This window comes from Pinus tabuliformis, chromosome 1_1, assembly GCF_031772625.1.
Source record: "Pinus tabuliformis cultivar Carrire ecotype Pingquan chromosome 1_1, CPIR1, whole genome shotgun sequence".
NCBI lineage: Eukaryota > Viridiplantae > Streptophyta > Pinopsida > Pinales > Pinaceae > Pinus > Pinus tabuliformis.
In genome coordinates, this window is record NC_142297.1 from 975,071,566 (window position 1) to 975,093,484 (window position 21,919).

A 21,919-nucleotide genomic window follows, 5' to 3' on the forward strand; every position below is an offset into this window, starting at 1 on the left:
CACTACTATTAGATGTATTACAACTTGCTTTGTATTTTTCATGCACACTGTGTACTTGTATTACTTTAATCAACTTGGCAACAATTTTGTCAGGGTTTTTTTAAAGCACCAGGGGAAGGCCAGGGTAAACACTACTCAAGCTTTGGGGATTCTGCTGCTGAACTCTAGCTGACGTATCATCTTTGGCGAACAATATTCTCATCGCATCACACATCTCACCTTCTGTCTCCTCCTCGTAGTTGTCATGAAAGCTTCCTTCTGACATCTTCCCTGCAACATGTAAGGGAGAGTCCCTATCATTCTCCTAGCTCCTATTTGTCCAGTCGACATCCCTTTCTTGTTCTACATCTTTCTCCATACTCTTTCCTTCTTTCGGGTTCCCTGACACCACTCCTACTTGGTGGGGTCCCATACGTCTTTTCTTCAGCACTTGTACCACTCTTTCCTACCACTTCTCTGCTAGTAGTACTCTCCTTTGCACCCTAATATCTCTAGCTCTTTGCAATCCTTCTATGTCCATTCCTTCAGCAGCATCTACATTTCCCCAAACGGTAGCATTCTCCCCTTAGGCCCTTCCCCCAATACTGGGGTTTTACGCTACCATAGTTTCTCTAGGTAAAGGTAACAATCCTTCTTCCACCATCAACATCTTAATCCAGAAAGGGATTTCATTCACTAGTTTCCCTCTTAACCCTAATCTGAACATTGTGTCCGCCTTTGAAAAGGACTGACAGTTTTTTGCAGCAAATTCAACTATGTACCCTTCTACAGTAGTCTGTACCCAAAAGTCTACTGCCCTCGTTAGCTCACTATCCAAGTGTCAAAGTGTTGCGAGGTCTGCGAGAACCCAATCGTGACAAGCTGACATAACTCCTTCTAGTCAACTCTTTACTTTCAGCCTCCTCAACCAGTTATACAAGTCTTATGAAAACTTACACCAGAAGATCTCATACTGATCACTCACAGCCTCTGATAGGTTGGCTTCGACAAGTAGCTTGCTCTAATATAAACCGATCTACTCTGTTATCCCACCAATCTCGAATCTCCTTCTTAAATATCCTTTACACCATATTCCAAACCAGTTCTTGAGATTTCAATGCCCGACAAAGAAACCATTTATTGGCACAAAAATGTCATTAGGGAAAGACCCTGGTTTAGGTACAAGGGGCCAACAAGGAACCGTTGTAGTCTAGGACAACACCGACATTTTCACCCTACCCCAAGGGATAAGGAGTCTCGCCTGAGGCGTAACGTGACAGAGACTAAGAAGGGTTTAAAAGGATATCAAGGATGACCCAACCATTACTCTATGTACAACTTAAAGCATACATTCATCATGAAATTATATCGTTATAGAGATCACATTCATATGAGGAAAGACCTTCAACATTAAAAACTTTTGAGCAGGCCCATAAATCACAACATTACACACAGATAATACTATGCAACTGGTCCAAGTACTCATTCATATTAATTCAACAAAAGATCCATTACAACACACATTCAACATGAAGCCATGAGAAAATACATAAAATACTGTGACCACAGAATGTTCCATATTTCAGATCGAACCCAACCATGGTCTTCCTGCCACTACTCTGTCTTCTAATCGGGTTCTTCTGTGTTCCAGACTCCCTTAGATGCCAACCTTCTTCTTCATGTTGTCTCTCATTTTATCTATTCCTCTGTTGCTTGAATTGCCAGTTTCGTTCGGATGTCTATCCCCTCAATTGTTTCTGCTTGTTCCTAACACTTTGCTGCAACTGTCCCATGATTCCATGGTCTTGCTCCCTTTCCCAGTTGTCTTTGCTGAAACTTGACCGTTGCTCCCTCCACCTGTTTTTCCCTCTTCATATTTTCAAAACTTTCAAAATTTAAAACGAAAGCCCCAACAACAATTATGAGAAATGAAGAGTTTTCAATACGAAAGACAACAAGGAAAAGTTGACAGTCACCAAGTGCAATCCACCTAACAAATATTTGAATTTTGAATAAGGAGGCAACTGAAAACACAAATTCATGAATACAATCCTTCACTGGGATAAGAAACTATGTGCTGACCAAATAATAGATACAATTGCAACAAATTCCAAGAACTTAGATTTACCTTGACCTAGTTTATTCAGCGTAGCTGACCATTGCTTTGATGATTTTTTGTAAGAAGCAAGTACTCTTTCCATCTGCAATCCAGTGGAATAAAATATCAGTAAGTAATAAGTTACCCTAAGTCATAACAAAAATAAGAAAAATAGCTTATTGGCATTAAAAGACAAGTATATGCTAGAGTTAAGAGTTAACAACAATGCCAACTTACAACATTCCTACTAGAAGAATGCATTGACAACAACACTCTCTCTAAAAGATATAAATCTACAACCTTATATTCTGGCAATGTTAGATGTGAAACTAAGGCCAAAGTCAATCAGGACTTGTTTCAAAAACATTATAATTTACAAATATCAAATATTCATTTTCCCATAACATCATATATTGCAAAGATAGTTTAACATGCTAAACATAAAAGACAAGCCAAATTATTATGTGTTATGTACTGGCATCAACTGAGAAGAATTTCCAAGCCGCTAAAGACAAGTTGTATATGCATTGAGATTGAACAGATCTAAGGAAACTTCATTTTTCTCTTAGAAATCCAAGAAAAATAGAATTAACAAATTGTGCATGTCTTTGTGGTTTGTAAACACAGATTTGCATGTAGTTAAAATGCAGTAAAGTTTGTAATTTCATTAAACAATTTTCATAGTTTAGGATAAAAAACAATGCCTACAACCGACCAAGGGAAAGATTTTTCCAATCAATGTATTCGAATTGGAAAAAAGGCATCATTCAAAATAACTTCATACCAATTGTTATTGATTAATTATCATATTTGACATTGTCAGATCACCATGCACCAAACCTCCATCATGTAAAAGTCCAACAACTCTGCCTATCTGTTGAGCAATATCTCCTATTTGTTCCTCTGTAGTTACAAAGAAATCAAGGATATTTCTTGTTTAGCTAAGACAAACATAAAATTACCGGCATAGGGGATCAAAGGAATACCAAATAAATTGGAGCTAAATCAAATTAAAAATGATTATTCCAAGCTAGCAACGACTATCCTTAAATTCACAAGATAGATCATATTGCATTTTAAAATGATTAGAAAAACATACCATAGCCAGGAAGTGATCCTGATTGCAAAAGCACTTTTTTCATAGATAGACCCTCTATATATTCAAATGTAAGGGTGTGAAGCTTATAATCCAGGGCAAAAGGAGTGGGAGTCGCAACTCCAAGATTTCTAGCCTTCGCAATGTAATGTGCTTCCTAGAATCACATTTTTATAAGGATCCCACTCACAACCACCTTAGGCATTATGCAAAATAATCTATCTCCTTATAGCCATGAAGTAAAGATAGAACAGAAACAAACTAATTTGTCTCATACACTGGGCCCATAAAGACGTTTCAAGGTCAAAGTTGAATCCAAAATGGGATGCATTTACTTCTTGGAGAAACACTCTTTAATAATGGCCCTTCTTCCTAGAAAGTTGCATTCAAATATTCTCTGCATACAAACAGTTAGACTCTGAAATAGAAAATAATACAGAAATCCAACACCCTAGAAAAACTCAAGGAAACAATAAGACAACCAGCTAATTTCACTCACAGACTATGCACCATGCTTCACCAGTTGCCCTGATGGAAACTGTTTCTCCTCACATTCAATCTCCATGAGTAATTTGTCTACAATATTTTGTGAGACAATACAAATCACCTTGATTTGAAGTGCTAGATAGATAATAGATATCTAATTTACAAGTGCTAATTTGTATTAATCCCTGCAATCACAATGCACAACTGCATGTTATATGGTAAGAAAATGATTAATAAAATGGACATCAAAAGATCATAGATGGGCCTTAGTTGTTTGCACATATGTAGGGTTCACAAAAGTTTTGTTGATATTTATACATATGGAATTCAAGAATGGAATAACCTAAGAATGTGGTCCCTAAGAAGAAGAATATCATCTTTATTCATTGTGCCAAATGATAGATAAATTTCAACAAATTCCAAGAACTATATTAAATTGCAATGATGAGAAATAAAGAGTTTTCAATACCAAAGACAACAAGGAGTTTTCAATACCAAAGACAACAAGGAGAACTTGACAGTCACCGAGTACAATCCAACTAACAAATATTTAAATTTGGAATAAGGAGGCAAGTGAAAAAATAAATTCATGAATACAGTCCTTCACTGGGATAAGAAATTATGTGCTGACGAAATAATAGATACAATTGCAACAAATTCCAGGAACTTGGATTTACCTTGACCTAGTTTATTCAACGCAGTTGACCATTGCTTTGATGATTTTTTGTAAGAAGAAAGTACTCTTTCCAACTGTAATCCAGTGGAATAAAATATTAGTTAGTAATAAGCTACCCCAAGTCATAAAAAAATTAAGAACAATATCTTATTCACATTAAAAGACAAGCATATGCCAGAGTTAAGAGTTACCAACAATGCCAACTTACAACATCCGTACTAGAAGAATGCATTGACAATAACGCTCTCTCTAAGACATATAAATATACAACCTTATCTTCTGGCAATGTAGATTCGAAACCAAGGCCAAATTCGATCAGGACCTGTTTTAAAAACGTTATAATTAAAAATATAAAATATCCATTTTTCCATAACATCATATATTTCAAAAATAGTTTAAAATGCTAAACGTAAAAGACAAGCCAAATTATTATGTGCTATGTACATGGCATCAATTGAGAAGACTTTCCAAGCCACTAAAGGCAAGTTTTATATGCATTGAGAATGAACAGATCTAAGGAAACTTACTTTTTCTTTTAGAAATCCAAGAAAAATAGGAATTAACAAACTGTGCATGTCTTTGTAGTTTGCAAACACAAAGATTTACATGTAGTTAAAATGCAGTAAAATTGATAATTCTATTAAACAATTTTCATAGTTCAGGATAAAAAACAAATCCTACAACCGACCAAGGGTAATATTTTTCCAATCAATGTATTCAGATTGGAAAAATGCATCATTGAAAATAACTTCATACCAATTGTTTGGAATCTTGATGTATTATCATATTTGATGTTGTCAGATCACCATGCACCAAACCTCCATCATGTAAAAGTTCAACAACTATGCCAATCTCTTAAGCAATACCTAATATTTGTTCCTCTGCAGTTACAAATAAATCAAAGATCTTTCTTGTTTAGCTAAGACAAACATAAAATTACTGGCATAGGTGATCAAAGGAAGACCAAGTAAATTGGAGCTAAATCAAATTAAAAATTATTATACCAAGCTAGCAATGACTATCTTTAAATTCACGTAATAGATCATATTGCATTTCAATATGACTAGAAAAACATACCATAGCCAGGAATTCATCCTGATTGCAAAAACACCTCTTTCATAGATAGACCCTTTATATATTCAAATATAAGGGTGTGAATCTCAGAATCGAGGGCAAAAAGAGTGGGAGTTTAAACTTCAATCTTTCTAGCCTTTGCCATGCAATCTGCTTCCTAGAATCACATTTTTATAAGGATCCCACTCACAACCACCTTATGCAACATGCATAATAATCTATCTTCTTATAGCCATGAAGTAAAGATAAAACAAAAACAAAACTAATTTGTCTCATACATTGAGCCCATAACGACATTTCAAGGTCAACGTTGAATCCAAAATGGGATGCCTGTACTTCTTGGAGAAACACTCTTCAATAGTGGCCCTCCTTCCCAGAAAGTTGCATTCAAATATTCTCTACATAAAGATAGTTAGACTCTGAAATAGAAAATAATACAGACATCCAACACCATAGAAAAACTCAAGGAAACAATAAGACAACCATCTAATTTCACTCACAGCCTTGGCACCTTTCTTCACCAACTGCCCTGATTGAAACTGTTTCTCCTCACATTCAATCTCCATGAGTAATTTGTCTATTGGATTACGACATGGAAAGAAAACCCATCGTATCTGTTGGCTAAATTTTGTCGGATCAAATATCATTTGGGACAAATTCAGTTTGCAAGAACAAGAGACCATTATCTAGGTGCAGAGTCTCTTCAGAAATAGGTGGTCGAATATCACTACCTATCTTCCCAAGAGAACAGATAGTGATGTGAAAATTAATAGAAGACAAGAAGGAGTAAGCCGCTCAAGATGAAAATGGGCATGGATCTTTTCATCCACATGCCCATATCCAATAATATGAATTTAGTAAATGGAAAACAATTTAATGACTTTAATGACCTCAACCATAAGATGCAAATGGACAAGGCCTGGTTACAAGCCACAAGAGCCCTTCCTTGAGAGCTCACTTCCTTGAAACCTTGATAACTTCCTTCCTTCCATTTAGCCAACATCTCTCTCGACTGGAAAGGATGGTCCAACAACTAATCTCAGTCCAATTAATGAAGGACAATGCTACCTTGGGCTTGCCTTCCTTTCCATTAATGCCAGCCTGACGGAAAGATTGATTGGGTCATTATCAGCCTTTTTTCCAGCATCCATATCTGTCCTGAGACTCTCTGAACAAGCGGTGGAACTGACTATGTATCTCATAGTACCTCAAACCTAACCCACCTAATACTAAATAATCTAATACCTCCTATAATTGAACCTTCCTAATGTCAAGACCTAATACCCTTTCTAGGAGTTTCTTTCAAGTTGCATTTTGAAAAGACTTGGGTCTCGGAGCTTGTTAGAAAGGAGGCTACTGGCAGGCATAGAGTTCTTGAAGATCGTTTGATGCTCAGACTGCTCCAATGTGCTTTTCTGAATCTGCAACATGGTCACTTCTTTGGTATTTGTTTTGAAAAGGTGCTGATTACATATATCCTTGTGTCACCATCAACCTCACAACAGGAGGCATTTTCTTTTGTTATTACGGATGTCACTGCTCAATTGTGTCTTCGGATTCTCCAATTGCTTTCAGGTCTTGCATCGAAACCTATTGATTCAGACAAGCAGGAAAAAGGATGGTATCTGGTTATCACCTCCACAAGTAAGGTTTTGGTGTCAAACATAACAAAACTAATATTGAGGAAAGAAAAGGTTTAGTAATTCCACGCTTGTTTTTCACTTGGACTTTGATGCTATGACATGTGAACAAACTAGACTTCATCCAGAAGACCAGAAACAATAACAAGCCTTATTGGAAGATGTTTGGGTTCTTATAACATCAAAGCGGGAAGGCTAAGAGAGGCATGTGAGCTTTGTCGTTCTGCTGGCTTGGCTTGGAAGGCAGGTACTTTATATGGGCTTTGATCCTTGTCCTTCAGTAGAAGCATTACGATCCACTAAACATACAATGACAAGCCATTTCACTTTCAAGTGGGTTGAGTTACCAACTAAGGCTATGGAAATGGGCTTCATTTTGTGCTTCTGAACAAATGGCTGAACAAGAAGCTTAAGATATGAGGCAGCTCTCTTTGCTGCTCAGTGTAGCAATTTGAAACGGTTGTTGCCTATTTGGATTGGGAGTCCGCATGTTGGGCTATGGTTAAGTCATGGCTTGACATTCAAGTCGATTTGGAGCAGTATCCAGCAATCCAAATTGGATAGGAATGACCCAACCCAATAGGTGATTCCAATATGCCAGGCTTATTAATACCTGATATGTGGCCACCACAAGTCATTTACAAACAACCTCGTGATCTTAACGCACTATTTCATAAGCTTCATTCAGGGGATCTAGTTCATGAGGCAGTATGTCGAGGATGCAAAGAGCAACATCGACAAATTCAGATAGCTCTTATGTTAGGGGATCTGGCGCATCTTTTGGACCTGCTATGGGCATGGATTGCTCCACCAAATGATAACAATGTCTCCAGGCCTCATGGTCATCCACAAATGATCCGATTTGGGGCACATCTGCTTGGTGTTGCTAGCCCTTCTAATGACAATTTATAAGAAGATGCTAAGGATAAGATTCAGATTGTTCTTGATCTGATACTTAATATGTCTACAATATTTCTTTTCTTAGGAGGCGTGAAGAACTTGTTGGTGTGTATGCTTCACACCTTGCACCTCATCTATGTGTGCAGCTGTATGCGCACATGATGGAGTTGAAGCTAAATGACAGTGTATACGATAAGTAGAAAATATTTCAATCGGCAATGGAGCCGGGTCATCCTTCAAAAGGCTCTGTTTTATATATCCTTGAAAGGGTACTTAGTAGGTCTCGGGTGGTGAAACCTGCTGCCCGGCGTGTTAAGATGGAAGATGGTGGAGAGCATCACCGACTGGAGAGTGTTTAGAAAGCAAACACTGTGCAGTGGCTTTGTTTCACCCCACCCTCAACAATTTATGATTCTGAGCTTATCAAGGCTGAATTGCGTGCACAGGCATTGCAGCATAGCAATATACTATCCTGGGAATTCACTTTTCTATCTGTGTAGATAATAGATAATAGATATCTATTTCACAAGTGCTAATTTGTGTTGATCCTTGCAAGCACAATGCACAACTGCATGTTATATGGTAAGAAAATGATTAATAAAATGGACATCAAAATATCATAGATGCGCCTTAGTTAATGGCACATATGTAGGGTTCACAATATTTTTGTCGATATTTATACATATAGAAGTCAGGAATGGAATAACCTAAGAATGTGGTTCCTAAGAAGAAGAATATCATCTTTATTCGTTATGCAAAATGATAGATACAATTGCAACAAATTCCAGGAACAGTCACCAAATATAATCCACCTAACAAATATTTGAATTTGGAATAAGGAGGCAAGCGAAAACATAAATTCATGAATACAGTTCTTCACTGGGATAAGAAATTATGTGTTGACCAAATAATAGATACAGTTGCAAGAAATTCCAGGAACTCAGATTTAACTTGGCCTGGTTTATTCAGCATAGCTGACCATTGCTTTGATGATTTTATTTAAGAAGCAAGTACTCTTCCCAACTGCAATCGAGTGGAATAAAATATCAGTAAGTAATAAGCCACCCCAAGTCATAACAAAAATAATCAAAATAGCTTATTGGCATTAAAAGACAAGCATATACCAGAGTTAAGAGTTAACAACAATGCCAACTTACAACATTCCTACTAGAAGAATGCATTGACAACAACACTTTCTCTAAAACATATAAATCTACAACCTTATCTTCTGGCAATGTAGATGTGAAACTAAGGCCAAAGTCGATTAGGACTTGTTTCAAAAACATTATAATTTACAAATATCAAATATTCATTTTCCCATAACATCATATATTGCAAAGATAGTTTAACATGCTAAACATAAAAAGACAAGCCAAATTATTATACGCTATGTACATGGCATCAATTGAGAAGACTTTCTAAGCCACTAAAGACAAGCTATATATGCATTGAGATTGAACTGATCTAAGGAAACGTACTTTTTCTTTTTGAAATCCAAGAAAAATAGGAATTAACAAACTGTGCATGTCTTTGTGGTTTGCAAACACAAAGATTTACATGTAGTTAAAATGCAGTAAAATTTGTAATTTCATTGAATTTTTTTCATAGTTTAGGATTAAAAACAAAGCTCTTCTGTGACTCCCTCATTCACATTTATAATTCTTTGTACCATATGAGATACCCATGATTCCAAGCATCTTGTTCTTGTGTGTAGTCGAAAGGTGCCTCCTTGTGTGATACGTATTAACTTATTTCTTATATTGAATATGAGCCATGATGGGAAGGTAGCAAAGAGGCGAATCATATGCCGGAGAATCAACATCAATCTTGAAATGATTAGAGACCAGCAAACTAATTGTAGGATGTTGAGTTCCAATGGAGGACAACTTACATTACTGAGGTTAGAAACTCTGCCATTTTTAATTTTTCAACCACATTCCAAAAATGAAAAGCCACAAGAAGAACTTCCAATTGAAATAGGGATGGAATAATTGAAAATACTTGTTGCATATTTAAGCACACTAAATATGTAGCTTTCACTTTCTCAACAATAGAAGCTGTGTAGCCTCTGTAGATTTTAAATCTCAAAGAGTCATCACCCAAACTAAACCATGTGGATTTCCTTATAATAAGAATGCAAGCTACAAGAAGAAGATCATCATCAATATAAACAAACCTCCCATCCTCTACCTTCAGAACTTCATTTACTAAGTGTTCTTCAAGTTTGTTGCATAAGGCGTGCCTCATAACAAGTTCATGTAACAGGTTAAGGCATGCTTTGTCAAAACGTTCAAGGAAGTGTTTTTTCTTAAGGAACATCTGAAGCACCAACCCCCTGCATTCTTTCATCAAAAACTGAAAGTTGTGACTGTAACATTTGTAAAAGAGCATTGACATGCTCTTTATTAAGTTGGTGACAAGCTTCTTTATAGATAGAAGAATGCCAATCTAGAGAAAAAATGGACTCTTTAAGAAATATAAGCACTTAAACAACTCCTTATAAATGTATATTGGAGTTAGAAACACTGTCATTCGTAGTGCAGGGTTGTTCATGTTCGTCAGACGTAGCTACTTGCTTACCAACCTCTGAAAATAGATCTCTAAAGAGCGCATCTTCTTCATGACACTTGCAGACTCTGCATCATTTACTCCGAGCCCATCCTTACTAGCAGTTGATCACGACTTATCCTCCCTGGGCCTTGTTTGTATTCCTTATGCATGCAAAAAACTTGCAATAGATATTAGATCCTCTAGCCAATGACCTATCTATGGAAATATAACACTTAGTTGATTCTCCTTGCTTCACTCACCAATTAAGGAAAAATGTTGTGAGCGAAGGTTAAAGGGAAAAGCAGTAGACGTTGAGTCTACAACCCTGACTTGTTTGTTCCCAATGAAGTTCTTATAGTTCTGTGATCCACTGTCCCAAGAAAATCACAAAACATTAATAATAACCTTAGGATTTTAAACCAAAGGAAGCTTCTAAATAATATTTTCTCTCTCATACCTCCACATTCTTCCATCCAAGATGTCTAATAAATAAACAAGAATAAATGTGCGTATGTTCTCAAAAATGGAATAATCTAAAACCACATCATGAACAAACTGCAAGAAGGTTTCCAAAATAAGTGAGAGATGATGATCTAGATTGTTCTCCACATCCAGAGGATCATGATTGACCATTTCAAATCTCATCTTAAACAAGCCAGGAAAAAGACTATCCAATTCACTAATATTTATCAGTAACTGGTTACTTCATACAACAGATTCTACTGGTCATTGTGATTGGGAAAATATTCGGAGATAATAAGACTATTTAGGTTCATATCAAAGATGGTGTTGATTCTTGTAGCTCCTCGGTTGCTGGTAGTTTGAATTAAATAATGAAAAATAATTTTTTTGATGCTTACACACAAAAGCTTACACGTCTAGAGGATCAAGTTGTAGTTGGACAGGAAAACCAATAGAAAGTCAGTGCCCATACAAAGACGAAAAAAATGTTTCCAGGCATGATGATGATAAGGTCCATGAGGAGGATATATGCTATGGAGACATAGGGGCATCTAATCAGAAAGTAGATACCATAGGCAAGAATCATTGAATAGTAGAAAAGGTACATGAGCTTATTAAAATTTGTGCCATCCGGCAACCACAATGTAACTGATGCAAATAGATATGTGGAATATCCAAGTATAAAACTCAACTTTTCAACAAATAAATATGTTAGGTTTTGACTCTCCCTTTCAGAAAATACTTCCAAGCATGTTTGTTTTGAACTTAAAAAAGATTATAAACTAATAGTTCTAAGTGACTCAGAGAAAGAAAATGTGGATGATGGAAACATTGGTTACTCTCTTGTTTTGCAATTTTCTAGTTTGGATACTTTGGGTCAATATGTATAGTGCCATTCAATTCCTGTGAAGCTTTGTAGGAGGCATGATAGTTTGATTGCAATGGCATTACTTTACCATACTAGTTGTAAAGAATAATTTCACTTTACACTAATTTTAATCTACAATGATATGGAAATGGCATTTTCATGTGTCTAATGCATTGCAAGTAAACAGGAAAACTGCTTCATTTGACGCTTGAGTAAAACTATACCTGCATTGGTACCTTGTTTCATCTCTGAATTTGTTATTTCTTCCTCTTCTAACAATTCTTTAGTAACAGGTTGTAAATGTTCATCAAGGGCTCCAACTTCATGCAACCTTTTGCATGCCTCCAAGCATACAAGTTGCCTGACAGAAGAAAGTTTCTCATTTGGAGAACTAATGACCTCCTGAAAAGGTGCATTTTGTGGCAATTTCAATATGCATTCATAGTAGTTGTCCTCCCCTGCTACTTTTCTCAGTATAAACTTAGGTCTAGGTGAGTAATATCTACACCAACAAGCACAAAATTAGTACATTTCCAAAACCTTACATTAAATAGACCATAGTCACAAAAATGGTGATTTAAATCACCAAACCACTCAAAAGATGACAAATAAACAACAAACTATACACAAGTTCACCGTCCATAATCCTTAACAAAATCACAAGCGAATCCATAAGAAATTTTAACTGAGATGTCATGTGGTTTCCATTAATTTTAGGCAAGGATTATGATACACTAGATGGTTTTGGGTTGTGCTGGTGATCTACGACTACTTCCAGTTCTAGTGCTATCAGACAACGAAACACATATTTTTTGCAAAACACCTATTGGGGAGGAAGAAACTGCAATGTCATTACTATGACTCATACTATTGTTATTTTTTTGGTTGTATCTTGGATTGTGTTCCCATCCATCCCGAAGAATCATTTTTGCACTCACTAGTAGATTGAAGAACCTCTAGCAATAGGGCACCTACTTAACTCTCCCATGTAATGGGTATCCAATTTCTATGGTGATGCCTCTCCTCATCATTATGTTTCCTACTCCAAGACCCATATGAGTATCATCATCATCATGGTCTCTAGACATAGATAATTTTAGAGGGGAAAGTGATAACTTGCCACGAGGGAGCTTCAATTTGTTGCAGAAAAATATGAGGCCAATGGCTTATCTTCTACGAAATAAAAGTTACCTTTACTTCCAACAATGAGTGTATGGAACTCAAAATAACAAAATGCTCTTTTATGGGAATTGCATTATCGGAATGATGAGTCAACTACAAAATTATTGAAAAGAACTTAAGGTCTTCCATTAATTTGAGCCATATTTGGTATTATGATGTGGTATCAGTGTGTAGGGTATGTATTGTAGATATTTTAACTACAACTCATGTATAGGAATTTATTATTTTATGTTTAAGACAAGCATAGATAATGTTACAAAACATTTCTATGTAAGTTGTTAACATGTGACAGAAATAAAATGGCTCCAATGTAAACCTACTTTTATTTTTGTATCAATAAGCAAGTAATCATTCTCATGAGAAGGAAAGTAATGATGTTTACTCCTCTTATTGATTTGTGATTCTATCCTATTATCAAATTAGATCATTTTGGAAATAATATAGTTTTAACATCCTTAGGAATTGACCCCTGGATCGGATGTGGAAACATGCATAGACTATCAGGACAGCTCCTAGCACATCTAAGGGACCAAGGTGCTACACATGTTGCTCATATTGCAGACCAAGAAAACTCCAGCTTTCTCCACCAGGCCTGGAGGACTTCACGAGACCTCCATATTCCGGTTCCATGGAGACAAGAATGGGAGGCATTCACAGAGGCTCTCACACAAGCTCATATCAGAATTACAGAGGGGGAAGACGAGATTGTCTGGGCTCTAGCCAAAAATGGTACATACTCCCCAAAGGAGGGATACCTACAGCTGATGCACACCTTTCAGCCAGACAATGCACAGCAATGGTGGAAAGCAATTTGGCACCTCAAGGCAGCACCAAGAACGAGACTCCTCATGTGGGCTATACTCTTCAATAAAATTCCAACGGGGGCAAACTTGAAGAAGAGATCCTTCTATGGACCTTTCTGGTGCCATTTATGCAGAAGGAATGATGAAGATACATAACATCTCTTCCTCACCTGTCCGGTAGTAAAAGAACAATGGTCTGCTCTCCTTTCTCACTCCCCCTCCCTCCATCAATGGCATGGCCTGACAATCTTCGAGGCCTGGACAAACTGGCAGGAACAGCACTCTGGAAAAAACAAGAATATCCCTCTCCTCATGTGCTGGTCAATCTGGATAGCTAGGAACCGTGCAATTTTTGAACAGAAACCTCCCCTCTGGCCGGTCATTATTGCCCACATTTTTGCAGACCTTGCCCTCATACCTGAAGATCCTCCTCCACCCCCCCCTCGGACCATAACCCCTGAACTCATAGACAAATCCTTCCCCTGGGCATACTTTGATGGCTCTGCCCAAGAGGAAAACTGTGGGGGGGGAGCACTCCTCTATCTGAGAGAGAATCACTATTACATGATACAAATTCCCCTGGGAAGAGGCACAAACAATTATGCTGAACTCTCCACTGCAAAAAACCTCATTTTTTTTGCACTTGAGAAAGGCTGTACAAAACTTCAACTGTTTGGAGATTCAAAGATTGTTTGTAATTGGCTCACCAGAAAATCATCTTGCACTGCTTTCTCTTTGAGACACATACTGGATGAGGCACTCAGACTAACAGATGCATTTGAATTATTTGACTGTCGCCATATATACAGGGAGCGCAACTCTCGGGCGGACTACCTTTCCAAGCAAGCAGCACAGAGGCAAGAAGCGGACTGGTTAATACAAGAAGATCTGGATGGAACCTTCTTTCAACACTATCACAGACCCTTTGATGACTACCAGGCTCAAAGGGATGCTCATAACTGAAAGGGGTCCCAACATGCTCAAAATACTGTTTTTTTCATGTCTTTTATATATAAACTGTTGTATATGATCAGTAACCGACCATGGCGGACAAACATAGCTATTTACTTTTTGTTGTTATTTTTTGGGCAGTGAGCTACAGCTACACTGCAAATGAATCCTGAATGTGTTTATCTCTCTCTGTTGATCATCTTTGATATATACCTCTCCAAACTCCCTGCGTGGACAAACAGTTTGGGGAGAAGAATGCTTTCATGATAGTTTATCTGTTTCAGTTTTTTTGGAACAATTAATAGTCTCTTTCAGAGGCCCTGAGAGGCAACCAGCCTCAGTATGCATATGCTCAGCATCTACAGAATGTAATTTCTCTTGACTTAATAGAAATTACGACTTTTTCTACGGGAAAAAAAAAAAATATAGTTTTAACATCAATTTTCAAATTGCTTAGATATTCGACAAGCTATTTTTGAAAAGAATGAGTGGACTCTTATGTGTGATACCTCCTCTGTATGGTGTATTTTGTGCATGGGGATGTTTATCATGTGATAAAATTTAGCATTGGAAGGTCCTCTGGGGCCAATAAACTGTATTGTGGCATAATGAGGCTAGTTCTTATGTCCCAAGGTAGAGTTTACAAATTTATAATCTTTCATGGTAGCCAAAGATACCTAATTTCTAACCTAATTCTTCTAATCATCTCAGAAGATGTTGAAAGAGAAACAAATACACCCACATATAAACATTCAGTTTTTTTTATCATACTGGCTTCTTTTTGTCATGATTGAGCAAGTGTGCCCTACCCATATCTAGGGGTTATCACAAATTGTAGTCAGCTTTATAATGCTTAAATTAGAAGATTTGGGATAAAGAAGCTATGAGTGGACTGTATCTATTCTGCCAAAGTTACCCAGGACATGCATGTGGCCTCAACTTCAATCACAATCACAAGCACAAGTGGCCCAGAAGGAGAAAACATGTCACTGGGGAGACTTGAACCCTAGCCAGGGGTGGTCTATACTGACACCCTACTTTCATTGACCAGGAAAGCCCCCATTGACAACATTTAAATGTTTTTTATTACTACACAATCATGGATTCTAATTTTTTTATAATTTCCTTTCTTCCAAACATTAAAACATATCAAGGCCTTGTTCTGCTGTGGGTAATCCAAGTACCGGTCCTGTCAATAATGGTCTGGATGGAGTATCTGATGTTTCTCTCCTAGATTTTAATAACTAGGGAAAGGATGTGAGAATTCCAAACAATAGATTGTTAGCTCAAGAGTTGAAGGGGATACCAGTGTCTGGAAGTGTTTCACCATGAATAGTAGTACACAAATAGAGTCACAAACAACATATTGTTAGCTCAATATTTCAAGGGGATACCAATATCTAGAAGTGTTTCACCCTGAATAGTAGTGCACAAACTTTATGAATCTTGTTCTCCATCTAATGTCCCAAGGGACAGATCAACGTGATCCTTATTATATAACATGTCAATAACTATAAGGCCCTATGATGAATCAATATAATGTATGTGTCTTGTAGAGATATCTGAGAACAACGTAGAACTGTAAGATAGAAATGACACTGCAATAGACCTACCAAAAGGTTTTGGAAAAGCATGCCCATACTCAACCCAACACTAAAATGTAGACTCTCTATTTAGAACTATTCAACCATATCTCATAGGTTAACACATACTTTGTGTGCATCTAGCCTCCAATCAACTTGATACTAGACAAAAAAGGTTTTGTTTGTCACCAGAATAGCAATGAATATTTAAAAATCACCAAGTTTCATTCACAATATTGAAACCTATAAGTGTGTTATATTATAGTATGCAAAATTTCAGCTAAAACAATAACCATTGAGAAAGCATCATAGTTTGATGCCAAAAAAAGCATCACTCAAAAACAACATAAAATAGCACCCTTGCTGAATCCTTCCTAACTTCAACAATTCCATGTTTTCCTTTGTTGGGAAAAATTTATAAGGTTCTCCACTTGGTCAACATCTAAAACTGAATCATCTAGAGCTAGAATTGCACTCTGTAGTCCAAAGATAGTGGTTAGAAATCAAGAAAATTCCAATAAAGTGTAGGAAAGAAGAAAAAATTATGTGTAGTATGTACCATTTGCTGAAGGGATCATCCATCACTTTCTCTAATCCATCTTGTTGAAAGAGAATGAGAGAAATTTTATAAAATCACAAACAAGGTTGGTTTGTAAAATAAAATAATTATGATAGGTAGCTAAAGCTACATGTATAAATATAGAAATTCCCATGAACTGCAGTGAAACTTGGTAATGCCTAATCTAAGGTTTTTTTCTAAGGTTGTCGATGTTTGAAAATAAAATACATCTAAATTTTGGTACCAATGAAAGATGAATTTAAAGCATCACATGATTATGACTTGCTCTCAAGCTCAATTGTGTAGTAATGTCCCACAGTTAATGGTAACAATGTTTTATGCATGTAAATGTTTCAAGAAGGAAAATCATGTTATTGTTCAACACGAAGAATATTTCACACAATAATTTGAACAAAATGGCTTTATTCTTGTCCTTCATAAAATATATCTACTAAATAAAGTTTATATGTTTATTTTAACCATAAATCTTCCCGCCACATCAGGCAATTGTAGCTTGACCTTGGTGAGCACAATTTCACAGGTATGGTCCCTTTCAACTTGCATCCAACCATAAAAAGGTTTTCTATGTGGGCCACAAGGAATAAACAACACATAACTCCACATCATTTTTCCAAATACTTACCTTTTACTTTTGTTGTTGAAATTTAAAGAGAAAATACCATTACAATAAAGTATAACAATATTGAAGGAGATTTTTTGGTTTTTTTTTTTTTTTATCGAGACCTAGAGCGCTACCATGAAGCCCTAGCCTGCACTTCGGCGCCTCTGCGCCCTTGATCCCTCTGCTCTACGGCCCATGGCTTTGGGCCCTCTGCCCTCCTGCGTCGTTCCTGCATTCCCCTCTTGAATTCCTACGTCTCTATGCGCTCGTCTGCTGCTGGGCGGGGCTAGTAAGTCGGGCTCACCCCCATGGAGGTCCTGGGCTCGCCCCAGGCAGGCCCTCCCCCCCGCCTTCTTCTGCCAAAGCCTTCTCTCGGCTCTTGGCCGGTTTGCTGCAGAAGAAAAAGAGTGAAGTAGCCAAGTTTGTCAAGAGGCTTGAAGACATTCCTGAAATTTCCCTGCCGCCAGAGACTCCGATTCAAGTCGCCCTCTCCTTGGCTGAGCAGGCTCTCGTTGGCCAGTTCACCGGTCTATGGCCTTCTCCTAAGACCACTAAGACCTGGGTCAACAAGAACTGGGCTCCTCTGATCAAGAGCAGCGTCACCTCTTACTTCTTAGGACGAGGGTTCTTCCTCTTCGAATTCACCTCAAAGGATGACAAGGACCTGATCTTTCAGAATGGCCCCTATTTCATGGGCCCCTAGGGCCTGTATCTCAACAGATGGATGCCGGATTTCGACCCTGCAGTCGATGTTCCCACGGCATCCCTGTGTGGGTTAGACTCCCTAACCTTCCAGTGCATTGTTGGAACTGGGACTCGTTGAAGCACATCGGAAACGCCCTTGGGAAATTCATAGATCAGGCAAACAACAAAGATCAATATGACTATGCCCATATCTGCGTAGAAGTAGATCTAGAGGTGGGTCTCCCGGAAGCCATCAAAATCAAAGTAGGAAACTGGACTCATTTGCAAAAGCTAGATTACGAGCAATTACCTTTCAAATGTCGAAAGTGCCATGTCTACGGTCACTTCGCCAAAGGATGCCCAACCAATGTGGAACCAGACAAGGGTAAAGAAGAAGGTTGGAACCAGGTCAAGCGCGCCAGGAAAACCCAAAAGCAGGTTGGTCCAAACGGAAGAGGTCCCCTCCAGGCCCCTCCTCAGCAACCCCCTTCCAGAATGGATCAAGAAAATAAATTCGCCCCTCTAAGCTCGCAAATAGAGGAACCACAGGATCCAGACAACCAAAAATCAACCCCACCCTCTAAAGGTACCCCCTCTTCTCCCAAGGGGGCAAGCCTTGCTGAGAGTTCCAAAGGAAATACTGTTGAAGCAGAGGAAGATGAGCATGAATCGGATGGCTCGGAGGAAGAAGGGGAAATAGGAGAATCCCAAGCTTCGATAAGGAGATCCACAAGACGCTGCAAAACAGATCGGGAAAAAAGAGAGCAGGAAACTTTCAAATATAAGCTCCAAGGCAGCCAACCAACCCTTGAGAAGTTGTTAGCATCGAAAACAAAGATGGCGAGAAACTAGCCCCAAGGCTCCAAGGGAGACAACCAGAAATACAAATGATGAAGATAGTCTCCTGGAACTGTAGAGGTATGGGGAGCAAAATCAAAGAAGAAGCCATCAGAAGTTTAATAAGAACAGAAGCTCCTGACATACTCCTCATCTAGGAGACCAAGCTGGAAGACTCTGTCTTCCTTCAGGCTAGTAAGAAACTCTGGAACAAATGTGAGGCGAAAGCAATCTCTGCCCGTGGGGCTTCCGGTGGGTTGGGCACTCTTTGGAACGCTAGCAAATTCTCAATCATTTCTGAGACCCTCAACACTCACTGGCTGCTCTTAAAACTGCAGCATCTAGACTCAAAAGAGATTATTAGTCTCTTCAACGTGTACATCCCTGTGAACGCTGGGGAAAAAAGGCCTGTTGGGAATCCATAAGAAACCAAGCAGTTCTCGTTAATCTAGAGAATACCATCATTGCAGGAGATCTAAACCTCACTCTCTTATCAGCAGACAAGAGAGGAGGTAGCATTGTTCGAGATCCAGCAAGGGAATGGGCAGAGGACCTTATGCAGGACTGGGATCTGCTAGACATCAAGCCAATCTCTGGTAAGTATACTTGGTCTAATAAAAGAATTGGTCCTGGCCACATTGTTGCCAGATTGGACAAATTCTTACTTCAAAGTTCTTTTCTTCTGCTTGGATTAGAGGCTAGAGTTCATATTCTCCCATGCAGCACTTCTGATCATAAACCCATCAAGCTGGAACTGGTGTTTCAGCTTGACCTTGGACCAATTCCCTTCAGATTTAGCCCGCTTTGGGCTAAGGAATCAGACTTCATGCAATTAGTTAAGGGCATCTGGATGCAGCTGGTCAAAGGCTCACCCTTTTTCGTCTGGGAGGAGAAGCTCAGAAGAGTGAAAAGGGCTTTGAAAATTTGGGCCAAATCTCTGCCCAATCCAGCCAATGAAAGGAAAAAAACTCCAATGCACTCTGGAAAATCATCATCTCCATGCTGAAACAGCTGACATAACAAAAGAGATTCTAGACAAAGAAGCCCAGCTCCAGCAAAACTATCACAAGGCTTGTCTAGCTGAGGAAGAGTACTGGAGACTTAAGTCTCGTAGCCTTTGGCTCAAAGCAGGTGACAGGAACTCTTCCTTCTTCCACAAACAAGCTCAGGCAAGGAAATGTTCCAACTCCATTTCTGAAATCAAAGATGGCCCCATCATTCACAAAGACAACGCAAGCATCAAAAAATCTGCCTCCCTTCACTTTAAAAACCTGTATAGTGAAGATATAAATTTGGATCAAAACTCTGATATGATGGACGTGGTCCCCTCCCTGATTACTGATGAAATGAATCACCTTCTTGAAGCTAAAGTCACCAAGAACGAAGTCAAGGATGCCCTCTTTGCCATGGACCCAGACAAAGCCCCTGGGCCGGATGGCTTTTCAGCCAGATTTCTCCAATCTTGCTAGTCGATTGTGGAAAAAGATTTGTACAAAATGGTTATTAAGTCCCAAGCTTGCCAGAAAATCGGAGGCAGCACGAACTCTGCTTTTCTTGCTCTCATCCCCAAAGAGAAAGGAGCCAACACCTTCAACAGGTTTCACCTGATTTCGCTATGTAATATTGGCTACAAACTAATTACCAAAGTCATCGCTAACATACTCAAGCTCATCCTCCCCAAAGTCATTCCGGAAAGCCAAGGAGGATTCATTCAAGGTAGACAGATAGTGGACAATTTCATTCTGGTCCAAGAGGCAATTCACTCAAGCCTGAGTCGCAATGAAAAAGGTATGGTTGTCAAACTTGATTTAGCAAATGCTTTTGATAGAGTTAAGCATAATTTTCTGCTGAAAGTCTTACATAAGCTTGGATTTGGGGAGAAATTTATAAATTGGATCCGGGCCTACATTTCGGAGCCTTGGATTGCTCCAATAGTAAATGGAAAAGCTGTTGACTTCTTCAAAGCCACGAGAGGGCTCAGGCAAGGGTGCCCTCTCTCACCCCTTCTATTTGTTCTTCAAGCCTCTGTCCTCAGTTTTTATTTAGACAAAAAAAATGATGGATCAGGAAATTGCTGGGCTTTGTATAGCAAGAGGTGTTAAAAACATAAATCATGCCCTCTTTGTGGATGACAACTTGTTATTGGGAGCTGCCTCTGTGCTTATAGCCTCCAGATTTAAAGGAGTTCTGGACGAATTTTGTTTGGTTTCGGGAAGCAGACTAAACAATGGCAAATGCCATATCTATTGCTGGAACACCACTTCCAGCTTGCTCAATTCCATTTCCAGAACCTTTGGTTTCGCAGCCTCCTCAAACTAGACTTCCTTCAAGTACTTAGGCCTACCTGTATTTCTTAAAAGAGCCTTCAGCAGAGATTGGCTCCCTCAATTGGAGAAATTCAAGATCAAAATGCTTGCCTGGGGCTTTTCCTAGCTTGACATTGCTGGTAAATCTGTTCTCATAAAATCAGTCGTTAACAGTCTTCCCTTATTTCAGTTTTCTGTCCTTCTCGCCCCCACTGGCATCCTCAGAAAAATGGAGGAGATCATTCGAAAAAAAAATTGGAAGGGGGGCAAGCAAAATGAGAATAAGATTTTGTTAGTCAACTGGGAATCCATCTCCAAACCGCTCTTGGAAGGAGGCTTGAACTTTAAAAATCTTGGATATCATAATATTGCAATGGGAGCTAAGCTCATCTGGAGAATTATTGCACCTAACCCTGGCTGGGCACAATTAGCTCTTTGGAAAAAATACTTCAAAGGCTAGCGCTCCCGCTGTCTAGATCACCCTCTGCTGCTCCCTAATTCGCCCTTTCTGAAGCTCTGCAACAAAGCCTTTCCACTTATTAATGCTCATGCCTTTTGGGTTC

The 21,919-nt window shown here is 38.5% G+C and overlaps 3 pseudogenes; 1 reads left to right on the forward strand and 2 right to left on the reverse strand.

The window, feature by feature from the left end:
• Positions 1-1,746: 1,746 nt before the first annotated feature.
• Positions 1,747-3,738, reverse strand: LOC149217767 (uncharacterized; annotated as a pseudogene).
• Positions 3,739-3,827: 89 nt separating this feature from the next.
• On the reverse strand, positions 3,828-5,975 carry LOC149217768 (uncharacterized; annotated as a pseudogene).
• A 26-nt stretch (positions 5,976-6,001) lies between these two features.
• On the forward strand, positions 6,002-8,449 carry LOC149217769 (nuclear pore complex protein NUP107 pseudogene; annotated as a pseudogene).
• Positions 8,450-21,919: the final 13,470 nt, after the last annotated feature.